The 23,103-nt window shown below is 42.2% G+C and overlaps 1 protein-coding gene across 9 annotated transcripts in view; it reads left to right on the top strand.

The window, feature by feature from the left end:
* Positions 1-11,278: 11,278 nt before the first annotated feature.
* KMT2E (lysine methyltransferase 2E (inactive)) overlaps positions 11,279-23,103 on the top strand; it is a 67,695-nt gene continuing 55,870 nt past the window's right edge. For 2 of the 9 annotated variants that reach the window (XM_070755181.1, XM_070755176.1), the window contains exons 1-4: positions 11,361-11,697; positions 18,079-19,125; positions 20,316-20,399; positions 21,373-21,413. The gene's annotated coding sequence lies outside the window, so the exon portion shown is untranslated. Of the gene's footprint in view, positions 11,698-18,078; positions 19,126-20,315; positions 20,400-21,372; positions 21,414-23,103 lie in introns of those variants that run through there. The other 7 variants (XM_070755177.1, XM_070755179.1, XM_070755178.1 and 4 more) reach the window with 7 other exon arrangements.

The following is a 23,103-nucleotide window of genomic DNA, read 5'->3' as shown; positions in this document are numbered from 1 at the left end:
AGAAAATATTATTTCACTGAAAGAGTAGTAGATGCTTGGAACAAACTTCCAGCAGACGTGGTAGATAAATCCACAGTAACTGAATTGAAACATGCCTGGGATAAACATATTGTATATCCATTGTAAGATAAAATACAGGAAATAGTATAAGGGCAGACTAGATGGACCATGAGGTCTTTTTCTGCCGTCAGACTTCTATGTTTCTAAGTGCACTGATGCTGCTGCCCAGTTTGATAATGAAACATCTACCAGAATATAATGAAGCCCAGAGATCTCCAGGACCTTTCAATTCTTTTTTTGTCAAGAATCTCTTGTGCACCATTCCCTGTATGCTAGCTTTGCATAGCAGGAAACATAGCAAGAAACAGAGAAATTGCCTAGAACTAAGACGCCTTAAACAAGATCTAAGTATTGCCCACAAGATCATATGCTGCAACGTCCTGCCTGTCGGCGACTACTTCAGCTTCAACCACAACAGTACCAGATTTAAACTTAATATTAACGGCTCCAAACTTGACTGTAAAAATATGACTTCAGTAACCGAGTTGTCGAAGCGTGGAATTCGTTACCGGACTCCATAGTGTCATCCCCAAACCCCCAACACTTTACCCTTAGATTATCCACTGTTGACCTATCCAGATTCCTAAGAGGTCAGAGTAAGGGGCGAGTACAAATGCACTAGAGTGCCTTCCGTCACCTGTCCTATTGCTCTCCTATATCTCCTATTCCTTTCTTCTATTCCTATATCTCTTCTTGTATTCTTCCATTGATATGTTCTATTCCTGTAACTTCTCTTCTTTCTTAGATATATTTTACTATAAGTATGTCCTCTATAACCTTCATTATGTATTTTACTATGTGTATACCCACTAAAACCCTTTTGTGTATTGGACAAAATAAATGAATAAATAAAAACTGAAGGCACACATACACACAGATGTGCAAAATGGCTGATACAATATTATAATTTATTTTATTTTTATTTAATTTATTTTTATTTATTTATTTTGTCCAATACACAATAAGGGTTTTAGTGGGTATATATCTATATACACATAGTAAAATACATGATGAAGGTTATAGAGGAGATACTCATAGCAAAATATATCTAGGAAAGAATAGAAAAGAAGATATAGTAATAGAACATATCAATGAAAGAATAGAAGAGATATAGGAATAGAAGAAAGGTATAGGAGATATAGGAGAGCAATAGGACAGGGGACGGAAGGCACTGTAGTGCACTTGTACCAATAACTCGTTAGCTGCACTAACTCTCAAAGCCTTTCTTATGAAAATTCATAGAATTTAGGCTGAGTTTAAAGTAGGGATTGAAGCCAGAGTATTCTCTCTCCCCTTCCCTTAAGTTTTTTAAAAAGTGGGAGGGTGGTCCTGAGGAAAAACTGTTTAATAAACACTGGCTTCACAGCCTTCCTGGTGGGGAATAAGGTTCAGAAGCTCATACATGATTCCTTGGGTTTATCCACAGGATTAGGGTAAATCCAGAGTTAAATAAGATTGCTTCGTGTGTTCTTGACCAATAGCCAACGTTTGGAAAGAATAAATACCCAGAATTATGTTTAACACTGATAAATCAGATCTGCCCGTGATCTGTAGACTGAGATTGCTGACACACGTTGCCAATTATTATTTTTTAAAGAGGTTTTTTCCCCCCAGACAACTTGGACTACGTTTCTGGAAGTGTTTCGTTTTGGTATAATGTTCCTGGATCCTCTCTTTCTCTCTCTCCATTTTAAAACTGATCGAGAACTCTGGGATCATTTTTTCCCTCCATTTTAAAACTGACCATGAATGTTTACTTCCTGCTAGAAATCTGAATACGAGTAAGACTAGAGTGGAACAGTTCTGCAACCCAATGAAATGTTTTCTATTTACACATTTCTTCTGGGGTTGCTTGTGTGCGATCACAGCTCCACTCGGCGCTGTAGGGCTTTCTAAATTTTGCTCTGATGTCGCTGCTTGTATTATCGCGCGAATGCTTCGCAGTGAACCACTGATTCACATTTGAGAAGGGTGTGTGTGTGTGTGTGTGTGTGTGTGTGTGTGTGTGTGTGAATAGCTACTCCAAGTGAATCTAAGAAGCTGCAGTGCATCGCAGTTTGAGAACCACTGTTCTCGCTTAGCTCTGGACTATAAAAGAAAAGCTTTTTCCAATTACTACTCTACTCACCAATTCGTATTTTTCCTCAAAGTTTGGATCACTACAAGAGATGCGTCTCATCTGCAACCGTATAGTCGATTTATAGAAAGAGCGAGAAGCTGGAAATTTTCCACCAGTCTCCATATTCTCCAAGGTAGAAAATATTCTAGGTCCCTCTGTTGTGTTAAAACTCTAGAATCTGTTTTAGTCCCATGTTATAAAGTAATTCAGAAGTAATCATAATATCTGGCAAATACGCAGTTCATTCAACACGCCTTTTTTTCCTTACCTACCAGTTCTAAGCTGGAAGACAATCATGCACAACAGTCTGTTTGTTGGCTGTTCCAACAATCAAGCTAAATCTGGGCCGTGACTGTAGGAAGATACGGTGACTTCTTTTGGAGGGATATGTAAAATTCACTGACTTGGGAATGAAATGTTTTGAAAAATTTGTTCCGCTAATCATGTAGCTCCCTGCAGTTCGATTGAAAGTAAACCCTCTGAACCAGAAGCTGTTATGAACCCCAAACAGGTTGGTTTCATCCAGAGTGCTAGTTTCCCCGAAAATAAGACAGTCTTATATTAATTTTTGCTCCAAAAGTTGTGCTATGTCTTATTTTCGCGGGGGGGGGGGGGGGGGGGGCTTATATTTCTCAAATAAGACAAATTCACAGGCAGAAAAGCTGACACCCCCAAAGAAAGTGTACCGTACAGTACACTGATTACGGTACGGTACCTGTCAGTATGGCACCCACACATACAAACGACGGCACTTATATGGTACAACAGTATACTCCTGCTATTGCAGCTTCTGGCCACCAGAGGAGCTACAGTCTACGCACTGTAGTGGAGACTGTAATGGCGGTGAGACAGCAGCAGACTGTGTCTGCTGTACTGGACGGTACAAAGCGATGGAAGGGGCCAGCAGGGGACGCCACATTATTACGGTACCGCTATGAACAGCTTTGAATGGTACCATATGTTTTTCCACCGTACCGTATGTAAACTTGACTACGCCTTATTTTCAGGGGGTGCCTTATATTAGCAAATTCTGCAAAATCTCTGACACGCCTTACTTTCGGGGTACGTCTTATTTTCGGGGAAACAGGGTATGTCTGAGAAGACGGAGGATGATCATGTCTTGTTTGGAGCAGGAGTCACCAACCTTTCGGACCTCAGGGAGCCCTAAATTCATAATTTTAAATCCTGCACACCACTAATATGATCTGCCTAATGACTGTGTGGGTGGGCGTGGCTAGGTGGTTATTGACTGTGTGGGTGTGGCCAACTTGATGTCACTCATGTCGAGGGGTGACTCGCTGGCCTCTACCTGCCCCTCCCCTCTCAGCCCCTCCTCCTCTGCCCGCCAGGGCTACCTTAGGGCCCTAACAAGAAGATGTTGGAGGGGCAATCATGACAGAGTTGGCAAAACAGCTGGCTCAGTTCAAATTGGATCTGACCAAGGCGGCTCAGGAGAAGCACCTCACCTCGGAATTCCTGCCCTCCTCCAACCCACACAACACAAAGACCACGAAAGGGGAGACTCTCCCCGGCAACACAAACATTCATTGGACGTATCTGTCCCAGGGACCATAGTTTCAGGACCCTTGATTCAGTGCAATATTTAAAAAAATGCAAATAATTTTTCTGTGGACTACTAATAGTCCACGGACCAATTGGTGACCTCTGGTTTAGAGGATTTGCTTCGAGAAATTGTCGAAATGTCCTTGAAATAGAGCCATCTGAATAAGGTTGGGATGTTCTAGAAAACTCCAGAATATTCCCTGTTTTAATCAGCGAATTTCACATCTCCTTACCTTCAAAGTCACTAATGACATTATACACGCAAAACGGTTTGAAGCCAAAAGACCAACACATTTATCATGGTACGTATTTTTTTGAGAATCACAATCCGTTGATTCTCTGCCTCCTGGAAAGAAGCATAAATGTTTTAGCCAGCATTTCACAAAAATGGGTTCGTTAATAGTTCATTTCATTAGGTAATTCTCAACGTTTACCCCGTTTGCCTCCCTCAACACCCAAGTGGGTGCCCATGTATTTATATTTTCTTTCAGCCTATATTCCAGACTGCTGATGCAATGGACTGTGACCTCTAAAAGTTGCACAATATTCCTCTTTTGTTAGTTTTCAAGAGGCACAAGCCCCACACAGCCAGCATTTCAAAGTCTTCGGAGAGGGGCGGCATACAAATCCAAATAATAAATAAAGTCAACACACAGCTCTCCTGAACAGTTCTACACCATACACTTTACCCGACAGCTAGGAGGAACATCTGGAAAGAGCCTCCATATAATCTCCTTGGGTGGTTCGGTGCACCTGAAAAGCAGCAGGCATCCAAATCTATAGTATGGTGGTCCATATAAAAAAAAGGATATGTGTGAAAGGATATGAGTGTTAAGTAAGAAACAAACTTTACCAAACGTTTAATAAGCCGGCTATAGAAATGCACTAGTAACTCTGTTAAAAAGTCATTGTAAACTGGAGATTATTGCTGAAGGGTTCAACTGTATTATTAGGAATGTTGTCATTGTATTATTGCATCTGACAATTCAGACAAGGCCTAACTATCACAAATAATAATTGTTTAAAGATCCCAGTTGGGAGAAGGATTTCCATTTAGGGGAAGAGATTGTTAGGGAAAACTCCACAACCTAGCAACATTCAATTCAATTCAATTTATTAGATTTGTATGCCGCCTCTCTCCGAAGACTCGGGGCGGCTCACAACAATAATAAAAACAATATTCCAGCGAAAACAAATCTAATATTAAAAAGCACATAAAACCCTATCATATTTAAAAAAGCAAACAACATATACATACCCAAACATAAATATTAAAAAAAAAAGCCTGGGGGAAAGGTGTCTCAACTCCCCCATGCCTGGCGGTATAGATGGGTCTTGAGTAATTTACGAAAGACAAGGAGGGTGGGGGCAGTTCTAATCTCCGAGGGGAGTTGATTCCAGAGGGCCGGGGCTGCCACAGAGAAGGCTCTTCCCCTGGGGCCCACCAAACGACATTGTTTGGTCGACGGGACCCGGAGAAGGCCAACTCTGTGGGACCTTATCGGTCGCTGGGATTCGTGCGGTAGCAGGCGGTTCCGGAGGTACTCTGGTCCAATGCCATGCAGCATTAAACAAGGACCTCGCATTTCACTTGCCCTGCTACACTCGCTTCTGCTTCAACCGCTCTCCCACAGATTTCCTTGACCCGTCTCAGTCCTTTTTGGCTGCCCTCAATTCCACTACTACTAATCTTCAAACTTATGACCACAACATTTCCATTGAGAAGCAAGACAACCGTTAAGTGAAGCACTTCAGTTAAGTGACCAATGGGGTTGTTAAGTGAATGTCTTTCCCATCGAGATCGCGCAACCACCAACCACACTGCGACTGCCATAAATGAGCCAGTTGCCGAGCATCTTTGAGTTTTGACGGCATGACCGTAAGGATCGTGCGACGGTCGTAACTGTGAAAAATGGTCATAAGTCAACTTTTTTCAGCGCCGTTGTAACTTCAAATGGTCAAGGACTATCTGTACCATGGCCTATCTCTACTGTACCATGCTGACCCCAACTGACCTATACGATTCTTCTTCCTCCCACTGCCACAAGTACCCCCAATCAATGGCCCTCCATAGGGGCAGGTGACAGCGGAATGCAGGGCAGCCAAAAGGACAGAGATGTGGGGAGATAGGCAGTTATGGTAAAGATCTTATGAAGGGCCAGGATGTTTCCTAGCTGGGCAAACCTGAATGAAAGAAAGGGCATCAAGCCTTCGATAAGCCATACCAGAGCAATAATGATAACAAAAAAAAAACAATGCCACTTCTGGAAGCATAACATTGCCAATTGTACAAGGTAGTCCTCAACTGACAACAGCAACTGAGCCCCAAATTTGTTTCAGATGTTAAATGAGTTTTTGCCCCATTTTTATGACCTTTCTTGACACAGCTGCTAAGCCCAATTTTTTTTAAAAAAATTAGTCTGATCCGGCTTCCCCACTGACTTTAAGTCGCCCAGTGTGATAACATGACAACCCCCCCCCCCCCGGGACACTGCCAGTCATAAAGACATGTCGGTCCCCAGCATGTAAAATTTTGGTGAGATGACCGTGAGGGTCATGTGAAAGGTGGCCATAAGCCTCTGTTTTGAGACCCTTTGTCACTTTGAAAGATTGCTAAGAGTGAGTTGTAAGTTGAGAACTAATTGCACTGATAATACTGCAAAATTGGGCCACAGCAGGTAAAAACCAAACCGGGGCAATTAAGTATACATAAAAATGCTACTTTTAGCAATAAAGCAAGACTGGTATTCCTAAAACTAAGCCTTTTACCCCCTACTCAGAACCAGTGCACTTCATAAACTCTCTAGACTCAACATACTTACTATGAATTAACGATGACCGAATAGTAATAGCATTTAAGACTTATAGATTGCTTCATAGTGCTTACAGAGTCAGCCTATTTCCCCCAACAATCTGGGTCCTCATTTAACGGCCTTGGAAGGATGAGTCAACGTTGAGCCGGTGAGAATCGAACTCCTGGAGTATCTATCATGAATTTTAACTATAGACAGAAAACAGACTTTTTCAATATAGCTAAAGCTTTCCTACAACAGCTACCTAAATAAGCGTAAGCTTAGATCTAATTCGTTTTGATGTGGTGCTTGCTCAGGAATACATGAACTGCGTATTTTGTAGAAAGCAATCTTTCATTATTACTGAAGTATCAAAGATCATGGAACAAATTACAAATTGCCATCGGGCAACTCAAGCTATTGTTTATTTTGCAGTACAAGACTGTGAAATGATTTAACTAGATCCATGATGGCAAACTTGTGGCACGCACATCACAAGTGGGCAAGCAGAACCATATATGAAGGCATGTAAGCCATTGTCTTAGCTCAGCCCAGTGCGCAACTACGCAACAGCCACTTGATTTTTGACTGGCCCCACCCACACACTCCTCTCCCAGGAGTCTCCACGTAGCTTGTTTTGAATGCCAGGTAAGTATAGGGCTCTCACAGAGGCTCTGGGAGGATGTTTTCGGCTTCCAGAAGAGAAAGGCGGCCATTTGTGCCCTCCCGAGGCTCCAAGAAAGCCTCTGGAGCCTGGGGAGGGTGAAAAATGGGCCTACCGGAAGTCTGGAAACAGTCAGGTACTCCAGGGAGGCCTGCTATGCCCAAAGCAGGGCATTGGAGGGTTGGGACAGCGCAGGGGATATGCATGGCAGAGCACACTGAATTATGGATGTGGGTATGCGCATGCACACTATCACGCGCTCATGTGCAATTTTGGCACCTGAGGAAAGAAAGGTTTGCCATCACCAAACTAGAAATCATTCTTCTCTCTTGGCTGAGTAGCAGAGCAACTGATGGCTAATTCAACCCTGGCCTATCTCTATTTTCCCCACAAAAGATTATTAATTTTCCACAAACGTAAGGACTTTATGGAAAGCATTTCTATAATGCAATAGAAATAGCATTTTGTTGATTAGCCATTAGGCCGTATCAGTATGATATATTATTTAAAACACAGCAGGACTATGGCTGATCAAATCCCTGCTAAATGTCAAAATATACAAATCTAATTTTATACTTTGGTTCAAAACAACCAAATGGAAGCTACTAGGGTGAGAAGAAGCTTGCTTGCAAGGGAAGTTATGCAGCCCAACCATGCACTTTCCATACAGTGGAATGAAAATGCAGTTAACAAATCAGGATACAATTATTTATAGATCAGTATAAATAATATCAGTATGGATCATCAGGAATTAAAACTAAGAACTTTAGAGGGAGACTAACAGAATTTTAAGTAACCACTCTAGTGCAAGTCATAACTTATCCTTATAATGGCCACTGGCTTTGATATTTTTTAAATGTTCAGTTGCCATTTAGTTTATTTTAGTTTAAAAAATATGTTCCTGTAGAGTTAGGCTGAGTAGGAAAGATTAGCCATAAAGCCTAAAATGAGGCTTGTGTTTCAACTGCCAAAGGCAACACAAACCAGCTACTTTCAATATTACAGAAAGACTTGCTACTTTTAGAGCCTCAAGATTCCTCCAAAAACAAGTTCAGAACTCTTATAGTTGGAAAATCAAATCCACCAAGCACAACTTTTTTCAAAAAAACCCCACCAATTTCTCCATCCTACAACCATGCAACACCAAACTGGATTATTTTCTTGCAACCAAAAGGCCCTTAAGTTACACACAGATGCACAGACCTAGATGGGAGCTATTTCCAGCTTCAATATCCAGCCAAAACTGTGGCACAGCTGATGCAACGAATCCATTAAAAACAAGAGGGAGGCAGGGAATATACATAACCTATACATAACATAGTCTGCGGAGAGGGGCGGCATACAAATCTAAATAATAAATAACCACACACACACACACACACACACACACAAGGAAAACGAATATACATAGTTTCCCCCAAAATAAGGCCAAGCACTTATTTCAGGGTTCAAAAAAATAGACAGGATCTTATTTTTGGGGAAACACGGTGTATATGTAAATGTGCATACACACACACAGATTCCCCGAAAATAAGACCCTCTTATTTTTAAAAAAATCCTGAAATAAGCAATTTAAATATAGAGAGGTTCAAGCTATTAACGCCTTAAATAGATCTATAATAATCTCCCTTCATTTTCATTATCAGCACAAAAATATGTTACACACATATATAATGTACTGTATATTCGTTTTCCTGAGCGAAAACAGATGGGAGAAGCCAATTCCCAGCCTTAGGGAAAAGGCTACCAATCTTCGACCTGCTTTTCCTTTCCAAAGACCTCTTTTCAACGGAACCCAATTGAACTGCTCCCACGACCCTTTGCAACAAGCCTTCCCACCCCTTCTCAGTCTGCACCCACAAAAAAAACACCCGCCTAGGCTTGGCTCTCCCAGCCGGCAACTCCCTTCCATCCGGGCGGGCTGTCACGAGGGTAGATCACCCCTCCCGCCGCGCAAAGAGAGCAGCAGAGTCGGAGGAGGAGGCGGGGGGGGAGAAAAGAGAGGAGGAACAGCCGCTTCCTGGACGCCCCTAAGGACGCTCAGCGGAGGGGGAGACGGCGATTGGTCGGCACAGCCGCGCACGCCAAGGTGGGGGGGGGGCAAAGTCTCCGTCGCTCTCCCGCCATGAAGAAAAAAAAAGTGAGCGCCAAGCAATTCAACGAAGCTGGCTGCTGTTGTTGCCGCCGCCGGCGCCGCCTTTTCCGGAGCGAGCTGGGGGCGCAGCCAGCCAAGTCGTCGGAAGAATGCAACCGCCCCGTCACGTGACCTCCGGCCGACGTGCATGAGCAGCAGCAGCGCCCTCGCCCCTCCGGGGAGATGGTCCGCCATCTTGAATTGACGCAGTTACGGCCAAACCGCTCGAAAAGCCGCCGCCGCCGCACAAACGCCACCCCCCGTTCTCCTTCCCCGCCCGCGAAAGAAACACGGAGAAGGGGAGGAATTAGAACCGCCCCGCCCCAACGCGGCCGCTGCTTCCCTGGGCGCCGCTCCGCTTCCCCTCCCTGCTGTCATGGCGCCCGTTTTTTCCTCTTCCTTTTTGCGCCAGCAGCCAAACCTCCTGCCCCCCCGACCGTTCTTCCCCTCAGCCCTACCCGAGCGGAGGCGTCTTGCCCCTGCTGCAGGATGATGTCAGCGCCTGCCAATCGGGACGCGCCTCTGCCAGGCGTCCTCACAGCCCATTGGTTCCCGCTCTACCGAACTACCTCCTTTGGGCCCCGCCCCCTTCGGCTGAGGGTGGTTCGCCGCGGTTCGCTGCGGAGAAAAAAGGTCCGGCAGAAAAAAAAAAAGGAGGCGGGAAGGGCAAGGAGGGAGAGAAGTTAAAAATGCCACACATGCGCCCCCCCCGACACACAAGATGCTCGTCAGCCGACGCCATTTCGTGCTAAGACACCCTCCCCGTCAGACAAAACAAATAAACAAAAAAATAGCCAGCGGGACCAAACGACGGGGGCTAAAAAACATCCATATATACGCTCACAAGACACTTAACCGCCCGCCCTTCCGTCACCTCCCTCTGCGTACCCAGCGCCCTATTACAGCCGCCGCCTGTGAGTCCCGGCCGGGCAGCCAGCAAAGCCTCTCCCGCCGCTTCCTCCTCCTCCTGCCGCTCCGCTGCGGGGAAGCGAGCTACTCTAGCCTTCCCCTTCCTCCCCTCGGTTCTCCCGGCTCCATCAAAGCGGCGCCGGAGCCGCCAGCCCGGCTTTTATCTGGTGCCCCGAGTTTGCGCACTGAAAAAAGGAGGCTCACTCAGCCCCTGGTGGGCGTCGGATGAAACCCCAGCCCGCCTCCCCTCCCGAGCTCCGCAGCCGCAAAGACCGAGGCACTTTTTCTGAGGGGTTGCCAGGGCGCTGAGGTGAAATCCCACATAACATACCCCCCAAAACGCTCCTTTCTGTCTCTCGCCCTCGGCAACCCCTCGAAGAGAAGCTCGGCGCGCCTTCCTCGGGCCCGGCGCCTCTGAGGAAGCGGAAAGTCCTGCTCCTTCAGAGGCGTTGCAGGAGCGAGCGGCGGCCCCTGATTTTAGGGAAGAAGAGCCGCTCCGCAGAGTCGGGAATCGGCGCGTACTCTTGTCAAGCCGTTCAGGCTCCGCATCTCCCGTCAGCTGAGGGCAGCTAAAGATCGCGCCGTCGTCCCGTTTCTCCCCCCCCTCCACTGTCAACCACCGACGCAACCAAACAAAGCGGCTCTTTTTCAAACCCTCTTCGCACACAATAGTGCCCACTCCTCCCTCTTCTTCCTTCCCCCCTCCTCCATTTTCTCTCCCCTCAGGCGGCCTCCTCAGCTTCTGCCTCTTTCAGAGTGAGAGGGGAGAGGAAGCCCGCGTTCCTCTCATCATCCTCATCCTCCTCACACGCACCCGTCCGCCCGCTCCCCCCTATTTCCATCTCCACCACACGGACCCATCTGACACGGCCCGGCGCCTTTCAAGGGCAGCCCCCCCAATGCCAATTGCAAAAAAAAAAAAAAAAAGCCCACAAGGAAAATGGCGGCTGTTTGGCTTCGCCCTGATAACCCTGCCCCTGCCAGGCGGGGTGGGCGAACCCGTGCGGCAATGAGAAGGGGGGGGGGAGGCGACGCCATTTTCCCAGAGAGAGAGAGAGTGAGCGAGCAAGAGAGAGAGAGGGGGGAGGCAGTGACATCGGAAGGAGCGTAGGCGGCTGCGAGGAGGGGAGACACGGGAGCAAGCGGAGCAAGCAGCAGCAGGAGCTGCGGCACGGGTGGGGGCAACCGAGAGGGGGGTGGTCCAGAGGTCCGGACGCGGTTCTCAGCGGGGCCCGGTTGCAGCCAAAGCCAAGCCAGCTCGGTTGAAGCGGGGGTAGCTGCCTTCCACCCTCCTGCTCCTCCACCTCCTCTCCCCGCAGCCTCCGTCCTGCTCGCCCTCGCTCGCTCTCTCTCTTACCCGCGGGACCTCCGCAAAGCGGGACGGTTGCATTGTGGTGGCGGGGCCAAGCCAGGGGCTCGGATCGGGGTGCCGCTGCCTGGCCGGTGATCATTCCAGGTGAGCCCGTGGGTGGGGGAGATGGGGGAGCGCCGCTATTTGTTATGGTGCGGTTGTCATGCCCGGAGGTTGGGGGGAGAGAGAGGCAGAGGGAGCGTCTCTTCTTTTCCCCGAAGAAGGGCAGCAAGCGGCGGCGGCCGAGCATCGCCGCCCTCCTGGGGTGGGGGGCGCGTCCGTCTGTGGGGACCCTTTCTCAATATTTTATCATCATCATCATCATCATCATCATATTATTATTATTATTATTATTATTATTATTATTATTATTATTATTATTATTATTATGTCTTTTGCCGCCTCCTCGTAACGCTTGTGTGTCTGTGTATGTGTGTGAAGGGGGAGGGTGTCACCTTTCCAGCAAGCCGTAGCTCCCGTCTTGCTTGTGAACATGGGGCGTTTTATTGTGTGTATACAGTATATATATAATATATATAAGCGGCGGGGATTTTGTCCTTCACGGCAGTTTATCCCGTCGGCCTTCTTCATCTTTTGGGGAGGGGAAAAAGCTGACGGGGGTGGTGGAAGCCCGCAGGGGAAACACTCCCCCCCCCTTCCCCGAAAATGGCCTTTCTGACAGGCTCGTAAAAGGAAGCCCCGAATGCCGACTTTTGTGAGGGAAAGAAGGGCGGCTGTTTCTCTTCGCCCGTCAAACCTAGGCAGCCTCTTTTTCTCTCTCTCTCTCTCTCTCTCTCTCCGGTGGTTGGCAAAAGGGCCTAAACTAATCCTGCTCCTCGGCTCCGGGCCAAATAGTTCCCGGGACTTGGCTGGGGAAGGCGAGAGAGCCGTGCCCGCTACGTTAAAGAAGGTGGGGGGGGGGGAAGCGGACGGGGGCATTTTTAAATTATTATTATTTATAGCCGCCTCAGGAAGGGCGGGCGGGCGCGGGCGAAGAAGGACCGCTCTTCCCTTTCTGAAGGAAGGGCGCTGAGGAGAAGGAGAGAAAGATATATAAGATATATATATATATCGTCCCCTTATATATCCTCATATTATATTATATATATATATATAAAGGGGACGACGAGAAGTCTCTTGGCCCGGGGACGAGCTGAGGGGAGACGGTCGCTCCTGGTGCAGAACCGGAGGGAGCGGCGGGCGGGAGAGAAACAAACGGTCGCCCGAAGTCCCCGTTTCCTCAAGAGTCCTTTGCCCGGCGGGACGAGGCGTGTGTGTGTGTGTGGGGGGGAGATGTCTCCAAAGCAAACGCCCGGCTGCCACTTCGCCTCAGTTTTGTTTCGGTTGCTGCCCGTCGTAAGAGCGGAACGCCCCCCCCCCTTAACGGGAGTGGGGGCGGAAGACACACACAAAAAAACCCCTAACCGAAATCCGAACGGATATCATAAAGCGGGGCCCGCCAAAGAGCGGGTGAGGGGTGGGTGGGAGAAGGGTCGGAAGGCGCGCTTCTCCTCAAGAGACTCGGGGGAGGGGTAAAATAAAGAAATCACCATCATCACCATCACGACGAATAAATAAATACATATAAATAAAAGCGGCGTCCATAACTGTACGGGTTTTTTTCTCTCCCAACCCCCCCGCCCCCCTCTTTTGTCCTTTTAAGAGATTCTAAAAATGGCGGCCCCAAGGCTGATGTTGTGGTAATCTAATCAGCTCGGGTCCTCCACACCCCATGCAATGCGTTGTGTTGTGGTTTTTTTTTTTGTCTGCAGCAACGTTTTATATAAGGGCTGCTGCCGCTTCTTCGTTGGGCCTGGATTTAATAAAAACAATTTTTAAAGGGTGGTTGTTTTTTAAAGGGGGGGAGGGACTCTCCTCAGACCGTGGACAGGATAATAATAACAACAACATCACCACCACCACCCCTCTAAGGGTCGCGCTTTTTGTTATTTATTTCTTTACTACGGTGGGAAAGGCTACCGCTGCTGGTGTTCCGCTTGATTAATTTTATTGGCAATTTTGTGGGGAAGGAACCTCAGCAATCTTCCTCCGGGAGGGGAAAAGACGGCTCCCTTGAAGCTGCTTGCGGTTTTTTTTTTCTCCTGTGTGTGTGTGTGTGTGTGTGTGTGTGTGTGTGTGTGTGTGGTGAGTTCAGATGCATTGCCATATTAATCTTTCCACTTTTTATTTTTTAAAATGGTGGACAAGTTCCTTTCCCTAGATTCGTCTGGGACCCGTCTCGCCATAACGCTGCAAAATAAGGCTTGAGGGGGAGAGCCGATTATTTTAAAAACGGTATTCCTGTTGAAATGAGGATGGGGCCGTCAAAAAGATATTTTTTTAAAAAAATATCTATTAATAGTATCTTGCTACAGGACAAAATATTCCAGAGTTCCCTGACTCCCTCCCTCCGAGAAATTACATTGATTTAAACTTGTGCTTCTCTCCTTTTTGGATTTATCTACATTTAATGCTTGTACAGTTTTTCTTCCTCTCTATCAGAAATTCACTTTTTGTGTGACAATTATACTTAAGATGTTAATTAACGTTGACCAATGAATAATGATTTATGCAAAAGACAAACAATTAGGAAGCTGCTAAGCTTCTCTCCTCCATAATCCCCATCAAAAATATTTTTCTTAATTTTTTTTAAGAACCTTTGAAGAAAAGTGTAGGGAACTTTGAGTTCATTTTATTTATTTATTGTGCTATTCCTAGCGAAATACAAATATTTCTTTAGGAAAACAATTTCTGCAGTAGCTAATGATGCTAATATTTACCAATATAATGCTAATACTACTTTACATTAATGTTTTCTTTCTTTAGGCATATGACAGAAAATGGTATTTAGAAAGCTAGTCATGTATTGTTTCAGTATATTGAAGGGCCTATAGCATGTATTGTCCATAAATGCTAATTTTGTCAGAAGAAAAAAAATCATATTTTCATTGTATATTTTTGCAACTTTTGCAACATACATAATTTTGGAACATGATGCCCAAGAAACATTTAACAATTGTGACAGTTTCTTGATAAAAGTGGTACCTATATCATCATTTTGTAATTAGTGAATTTTATTCATGCCCAAAGATTGATTGGCTTAATTTTATTGCTAATATTTGGTTTAAATGTGATTGCAAAACAAAATTTATAGTGACTTTCTGGTTTGTTCTCATTGGTTTCTGACAGCAACTCTATGATTTCTGTTTAATTTGCTTATGAATCCTATGAGTAGAATTCTAGATTATACAGAAACCCATCTGTCACTTCAGTTTTAGAAATGAAACCATCTTAAACCCTTTGTTCCACATTGCTCTCTTCTGACAATGTTGCATTCCCTAGTAATAGGCTTTAAACTGCCCAAATAATTTATGAAAAATTATTAATCCAGCATCCTTAGTTTGAAATTAGACACTTTCTTCTACAGGATATTATCTGTTCATAGAATTGTAAACAAGTAAGAACCTGTGTATGTTTAATAAGGAATAAGCATCTTGAATTTCCTGGAAATTGCTTTAAAATAAATAGAATTGCAATCTAAATGACAATTTTGCTATAGTTTCAGTTGGCTCCAGTAAATTCCAAATACTGCCTTCAAAAATACCGTTCTTGCTCTTCTATTTAACTGATTACATGGCAATCATCTCTGTTCTTAGTGGAGATGCTCTGTAGGCAGATCTTGACTATTATGATGGTGACTAATAACATCATTTTTCAAGAAGAAAACAAAATAAATGATAATAGTGCTTTTCCTAATGTGTGAAGATAAACAATGAGGCTATTAAATAATTTCTGAAATTATTTGGCTCTTATGTATATGGCAGAAATTAAGAAAATAAAACTCTTGAATAATAACAGTCATTCTGAAATATGATTGATTCTTTGGATCTTGTTGTATTTTTGACACAATACAGGACATAATGAGATTTAATACATTATTACATTGGTGCATATTATTTCCATATATGGATATTCAGGAATAGTTCTAATTTCCAGAGTCTATTCAAAACCAAGTCCTGTAATGTTCAGTAAAGCTTATTTCCAGGTATAAGACTGTAAAATTGTAATAATAGTCCATCACAAAATATTTAATTTTTTTTTCAAACTTTGGAAATGAAAACATAAGAATACGAGCCAGATCTCACTAAAAACTTGCATTTTGGTATAACGGAACTATAGCTTTATTCCTGCTAGACTAAAAACTGCATATATTATTTGATTTGTGACATATTTTAGTACCCCAAATTACATTTAAGTATGTGGCAAGGCCCAAAATATTTAAGTGGTTGAGTCTACTTTAAATTGTAGAACTGGAGTATTGAGCCAAAGAATTAGGAAATACAAGAATGAATAAGTTTAAATCAGTAGCATGGTTTCTAATACACTAATTGGAAGGTAATAGATTACATTAGACGGTTTTTTGATACTAATTATAGGATACAAAATGCCTTGGGATGTATTGGTAGTTCTCTAGGTAAATTAGAGTGGATTGGCAAGGGTTTCCAATTCCCTATTGTTTGACAATAATAACAACATAATGTCTCACCCCTTCCCCAAATAAGTTACTGAAATTATTTTGTAGGAAAGTGGATTTATAATGTGTAACCATTACTCTGATCTTAATTCTGGTAGTGAAAATACTCAGAAGTCTCCTGTTTTGGATTAATGCCAGTTGTTTTTCAGTCCTGTAAGAATACAGATTTTTTTTAAAAAAAATGTTGATCTTCAAGATTGAAATTTGTCTATTCTTAATACCAGAATAAATTTAAGCTATACCAAAATGATTTTTTGTAGTTCAAGTTAAGAAAAAAATACAGAATAGTGATGTTTCAGATGCTATATTGTGTTCTGTTAATAATAGGAACCTCTGGTCATATAATGGAACATGACAAAATGTTTGGCTTTTTCCAGTGTAGAGAAAACATCTCCATGTTGGAGTTCTCTAAATATCGACCAAGCAAACATCACAATAAAATTTCTGCATAATTTCTAGTATAGTTAATGCACAATAAATTTTTGCTCTGTATATGAATTATGTAATAGAAAACATAGTTTATTGTGCTATGTATACTAGCAGTTTTCAGTAGTTAACTTCTCAGTAGCTATCTTTTCAGTGGGGTGTCAACTTCAATTAGTTGTGAGTCCCAGTATCTTTGAAATTAATCACTATTATGCATTCTGATTTAATTGATTTTAAAATTAATCTCATTTGCAGATTTTCTACTGTGATACTTTTTATATGTTCAAAGCATCAGAGAATTTACTTGTGAAACGGTTACTATTTTGAAATACTACATTAAAGAAAACTAGATTTTGCATGTAGAATTGGAGATAGAAATTCCTGTTCTCATTAATTGAAATGAAATGAATTTTTTCATGTGAATTGTTAAATAATTGACAACTTCAACAGGAGTGATCCGTCAATTAATCAAAGCTTAGTCTCAAAAATGTAGTTTGGACTAGTTTCCTTTCTCCTTGATACTGTGATATAAACCATTTTGGCTTCCATTCTAAGAGTAAACTTTGGGATCTGCACTAATGATAGCATGTGTTATATAGCCACTGTTATGAAACGAAATAATTGTAGCGCTAAAATTATGCTTATTTCACACTGGAACACAACTGTCCTGTCATTTATTATATTTAAGAGAGCCAGTTTGGTCTAGTTAAGATGTTTAATAGCAGGGAAACCTGAATTCTTATCCTGCCTTAGGCACGGGAACCAACTGCATAACTTTGGGGCAGTTACTCTCTTAACCTTAAGCAAAAAAAGTGCCAAACTTTTATTCAAAAATGTTGCTTAGAAAACTGCATGTTGTTCATGCAGTATCTTGGAATCAAGATCCTCAAAGGGGGCGGGTTTTTTTGACAATCATTGATATGCATATCTTCTATTTAAAAAATAATAATCCTGCAGTATTTTTATTTGTGTCAAACAACAAAACACCAACAATACAATGTATTTCAAAAAGGTAGATCATGACAAACTTTTCCTCATTACATTTGTAATGTTGGAAACCCAACAACACTTTTATGTTTTCCTCTTACCGTTTATTTAATAGAGATGGAAAATATTTTCAGTATTTGATTTCTATACATAGCGTTTTGAATTGCCATATTACAATACTGTATGCATTCTTCTATAATTCCAAAATTGTTTTGCCATTTATACATATTTTGGGTGACTGCGGTGTCAGGAGTATTAAATTGACTAATTCAGATCAGTTTGTCTGAAAAATGAGGAAAGATATTATAAATACTAGTTCATTTTGGAATGGTACTACCATTATCTTTCCTGTAATTACTTTGTAATGTTATGGGTTATTATGACTATGGGGGGGGGGGGGAATCAAAATTCTGTGCTGAATTTTGAAATACATCTGTGAAAATAAACATTTAAATGCTGAAGATTGTCTGATTCATCATAAGGACTAGGAGACAAGTTCTTTGGATAACTGTTTCTGGCATTTTGTCTCTTATCTATAGGATATACAATTCAGAAAGCCTTGGTTCCTTCATCCTGGATTGAAAAGGATGTAAACAGTGTGAGAGTCAACACACTGTACCGATAGGATTGCCAAGAGAACAAGGTTGTAGATGTGAACCAAGATACCCATAAAGATAGGTTGGAGAAAGTTGATTGAAGAGAGCCAGCCAGCTTATATCCCAGTCGATCTACGGATATTTACCACAGCAGCTTATAAGCTTAGTAAATTGCTGACCTGTTCTATTTGTTACAGTGCTGCCACTGCTGCACACTGCTAAACTGTTCTGCAGCTTTCAGTCTAGTAAGAATGAGATGACATGAGCAGTTGAGTCCTTTCTGACCTTTGAAAGCTGCTGATTCTGGCCTAGATCTTCAATCAAAACAGCTCTTTGTTCATAGACTACTACTATGCTAAGCCACCTGTCTGCTTCCGGGTACCGAAGTTTAGCATATATGTAGGGGGAGGGGAGGATGATATTAGAAAGTGAAAGGAGAAGCAAACATAAATAAGAAAAAGCTGAAATTAAAAGCACCATGATTAGTTTTTTTATTTTCTAATAACATTTTCTATTGTTGGGGGCATGTCAGATACAAAATTCCCAGCTGGAAATATTTAGAATTCTTTGTACATAAATTATAAGTTATCTGGTACTGCAGTGAGAAGGAGAGAGTGAATGGCAGAGAGGGAAGAAGGAGGGAGGGAGAGCGAAGGAGAGAGAAATAAGTAACATGTGTTGTACTTATAAAAGCAGATCAGTAAATCAAATTTGTGATCTTAGTCATAATTAGTTGTGTCTATTTTGCTTTGCAGATGTTAGGATCAGATTGTCTTAAGCAGTATTACAATATAACATCAGGAATGGTAACAGTATGTAACTTAGCGTTCGTTTAAATTGTCACTGATTGATCTTTCTACTTTTATTTATGTTTTTACATTCTGCCAGGCTCATAGCAATGCATATGAAAGTCTCCCCTCAGTTTATGCTTTTAGCAACCCTGTGTGTTATATTGGATTGAGAGGTGGCCACTGGCCTCAAATTATCCAAGTAAGCCTATTATCCTACATAGTCTGACTTTGGGTTGCTGACTTTTGGGGTTTTAGGCTTTTTTAAAAAATTGGGTCTTATCACAGCAGTTGGCAGTATCTAGGTGATATTAGCCAATCATTTAAAAAACAAAACCAAGCAAGGGTAAATATAGTTAGTAGTCGGGTTCTATTGACACAAGGGCTATAGGCCAACCTGAAAAATGCAATGGCAAACTTTGATAGCCTTGTCAAGAAAACTAGAATGCGTTCATGTCATCACCAGGAATTGAGTCTGACTAAAGAGACTCTTTTATCTCCACATTTGTACAGTATTTATTTATTTATTTATTTATTTGTTTGTTTGTTTGTTTGTTATATATAGTAGATTAGTAGCTTTTGAAGTCCTGAGCTGCTTTAATAGTACAAATTACCAGTTTTTTAAGGAATAAATTATAAAGGGTACTCCACATTGATATGTGGAAATACACATTTGTAATCAACCTGATTAATTGCTATATTCTTTTTGGCATATTTATACCCCACCTTTATTATTTTTACAGATAGATTAAGGCAGCAAACACCGCACTCTCCTAATTTCCCAACAACCCTGTGAGGTGAGTTGGGCTGAGAGAGCCTGACTTGCCCCAGGTCACCTCGCTTGGCTTTCATGGCTAAGGCACCTAGGTCACACACCTGGACTCCCTTAATCAATTTAACATGTTTTTCTGCCAGTAATTTTCTAACATACGTGCTGCAAAGTTTTGTGCAGTGGCGTGGAAGATACTCAGGGTATTGTTATTTAATATTCTCTGTTTTGGTTTGTACCAACAGTGGAAATATATAGATGAATCTTGCCCAAAGAGGACTGCAGCTCAATGTTCTAAACTGCTACCTATCTTTCCTCACTTGAATGCCTTTCTTTCCTATGGGAAAATCCTCTTTTGTTTGAAACAAAGAGGGCTGTGTCTGCTACCTTGGCTGTAGGTTACAAACTACTATTACAGTACAGATCCATCAGCAAATTTTTACCAAAACTATATTTTGGTCACTGCTGTGCGTTAAATATTCGTATGAATTATTTCCTTGTTTGAAATATTTGAGTTGACTATGAGAGCACAATGTGTTTAAAATAGAAGTTATATGGGCAATTTTTAATCTTTTAGAACATTGATATTAACAACATGGTTATAAGATACCTATTGCTTTCAGGTAATAAAGATGGGTTACAACAGTTGGTTGAACAACTTCATCCAGACAGTAGTAATGAATGGAACAACATCAGACTTCAAAGAGGTATCTAGTGAGAATGCCATAAAGAAACATTCTGAATGTAGTGTAGTTATATTCGTTTAACTACTTAACTGAACACCCCGAGTTTTTTTTATGTCTTAACCAATTGGAAAATAGTTTGAATTTTTTCCAGTTGCAGACAGAGGGCCAGCAATTCTATTCTGGGCTGTATTAAAAAAAAATAAATTACGGTAGTTAATAAATTTTAAGCAGCAGAACTGACTGTTCTTAATAAGTTCTCTTGATATGCTGCTAGATTTGGCATTTTTTTAAAAAGACTCAAGATGATGAGCACACATATAAAACTCCTTTGATCTTCTGGCTAACAAGATATTTTTGGTTTTTCAGCTAAGTTTTGAAAGAATATTTTACACATTAGTGCTATGATCTTGGAGTTAGCTGTTTGCCTATTAGATCCTCTTTTAAGTAGTAGTTGGAACCACAGCTAATGTTGACTCCTTATAAAAATGTTAAAAGGGAGCAGGTATAATTGGGGTGTGGAAGGCTTTATAAGCTATTATGTTTGATACATTAAATAAATTTAATCTTACTATCCAAAGATATTTTTTAACTGAATACGATGCTGTATTTCTTAAGTATTTACATCATTACAGCCAGATAAGATATTAACTAAAATTAAGTGGATATTCTTGCGTTTTATGTTCCTAAGAGTGGAACATAGAAACCACTATTTTTATTTTTATTTTTACAATTTGGAGTGCTGACTTTAAAAAATACCATTATTCAAAATGCTGACTTAGATCTAGATTTAGTCATAGCGAAGAATGGTAATGGTCAACTTGTCCATTTGATTTCAGTTGGGTCTATTCTAGACATGACTTAAGTCAAATCCAATCCATTAATTTAAAATTTATAATTGTTGTAAAATACATATCTGTATAAGTAGTATCTCCTATTCAGTGAGACGTTTTCTGCTTAGAAACCAATTTTTTTCTATTCTGCATTTTTCTGGCAGATGTGTCAGTTTCATTCCTGCTGAGGCAGTCAGAACAGATGGTAAGCAATGTAGTAGCTCAGAGAAATTAGGTGTGCTTGGTATGTCCTGTTCCATACATATTTTAAGTTAGTAAATGTTTTCTAATAGGGAGAGTGGTACAATGGATGTAAACTTTACAGCTCAATTAATTAAGGCTTTTTTAAAAACTGGATAAAGTAACTATTTGAATAGGCATCTTCATTTTAAAAATACTTCATTGGGGAGGGAGAAGTTAAGGAAGATAAAAACTACCGTATTTTTCGGTGTATAAAACGCACCGGTTTATAAGAGGCACCTAGATTTTAGAGGAGGAAAATAAGGAAAAAAGCATTCTGAACCAAATGGTGTAGTATTATATTGTTTAATAAAATACCAGTGTAGCAGAATACTTTTTAAAACCATGTATACCTTTTACAAACTTCAAACTTGGCAGTTTCAAGACTTGTGGACGTCAATTCCCAGAATTCCTCCACCAGTCATGCTAGCTCAGAAATGGGAATTGAAGTCCACATTTGCAGAAAAACGGGGTACACAGAGGGTTTGGGAGGCCTGCAGAGTGCTTTTGGGAGTTGGGGAGGACAAAAATCTTTTTTTTCTTACTTACCTCTTTGAAATCTTGGTGCATCTTATACACCAGTGCATCTTCTAGTCCAAAATAGTGATGAAAGTAACTTTTGCTTTTCTGGAACTATAAATCCATCTTGCTCACAGTATTAGGATTGTCAAAGGATAGCATGTAGTTCAAAGGAAAGTAAATAAATGGGAACGCATAAGCAATAAAGGTATGTGTTGTATGCATGTGTGCCTAACATATTTTTGCTGATAATGAGAAGGAAGGGAGACTAGTGTAGATCTATTTCAAGCTATTTTGCTCTCATCAGCTAGCCATACCCTTACCGGAATTTGAACCTGGGGAGTCTGCCTGTAAGGCAGTAGCTTTAGCCTCTAGACCAGTGTTTCCCAACCTTGGCAATTTGAATATATTTGGACTTCAACTCCCAGAATTCCCCAGCCAGCAAATGCTGGCTGGGGAATTCTGGGAATTGAAGTCCAGATATCTTCAAGTTGCCAAGGTTGGGAAACCCTGCTCTAGACCACAGGGTCTCCTCCTCTCAGCTTACACCAGGGAAGAGTTATAGGTTTTTCCCCCTGTTCAATCATCTTGGTATACTCAAGTATGAGAGAGAGCATACAGCTTCCTTTTTGCCTCTCAGCCCTTCCAGGAGCCATATTCAAGATAGTTTAATTGTTATATGAACTATAATCTACACGTGTAACCTATTTTTGCTGATAATGAAAAGGAATGGAGATTAGTGTAGATCTATTTCAAGCTATTTTGCTATCATCAGCTAGCCATACCCTTACCTGGATTTGAACCTCGGGAGTCTGCTTGCAAGGCAGTAACTTTAACCTCTAGACCAGCGTTTCCCAACCGGTGTGCCGCGGCACAGTAGTGTGCCGCGAGACACTGCCAGTTGTGCCGCAGAGCTACGGAAGCTCCAGCTGGGCGGGGCGCTGCCGGTGCCGACCTGGAGCGCCCGCTCGCAGCTGTCCCCCGGCTCCTGCCCGATGCTGCGGTTTCCGGCGCTCTCCTGCTGAGCCCCAAAGAAGGAAGGCAGGAAGAAGAAGGAGAGCTTCGTTCCTCGTGCCTTTTCCCCGCCTTCCTTCTTTGGGGCCCAGCAGGAGAGCGCCGGAAACCACGACATCGGG

Source organism: Erythrolamprus reginae, chromosome 6 (genome assembly GCF_031021105.1).
Source record: "Erythrolamprus reginae isolate rEryReg1 chromosome 6, rEryReg1.hap1, whole genome shotgun sequence".
Taxonomy (NCBI): domain Eukaryota; kingdom Metazoa; phylum Chordata; class Lepidosauria; order Squamata; family Dipsadidae; genus Erythrolamprus; species Erythrolamprus reginae.
Note: the sequence above shows the minus strand (reverse complement) of the source record. Positions and strands in the feature narration are given on the sequence as shown.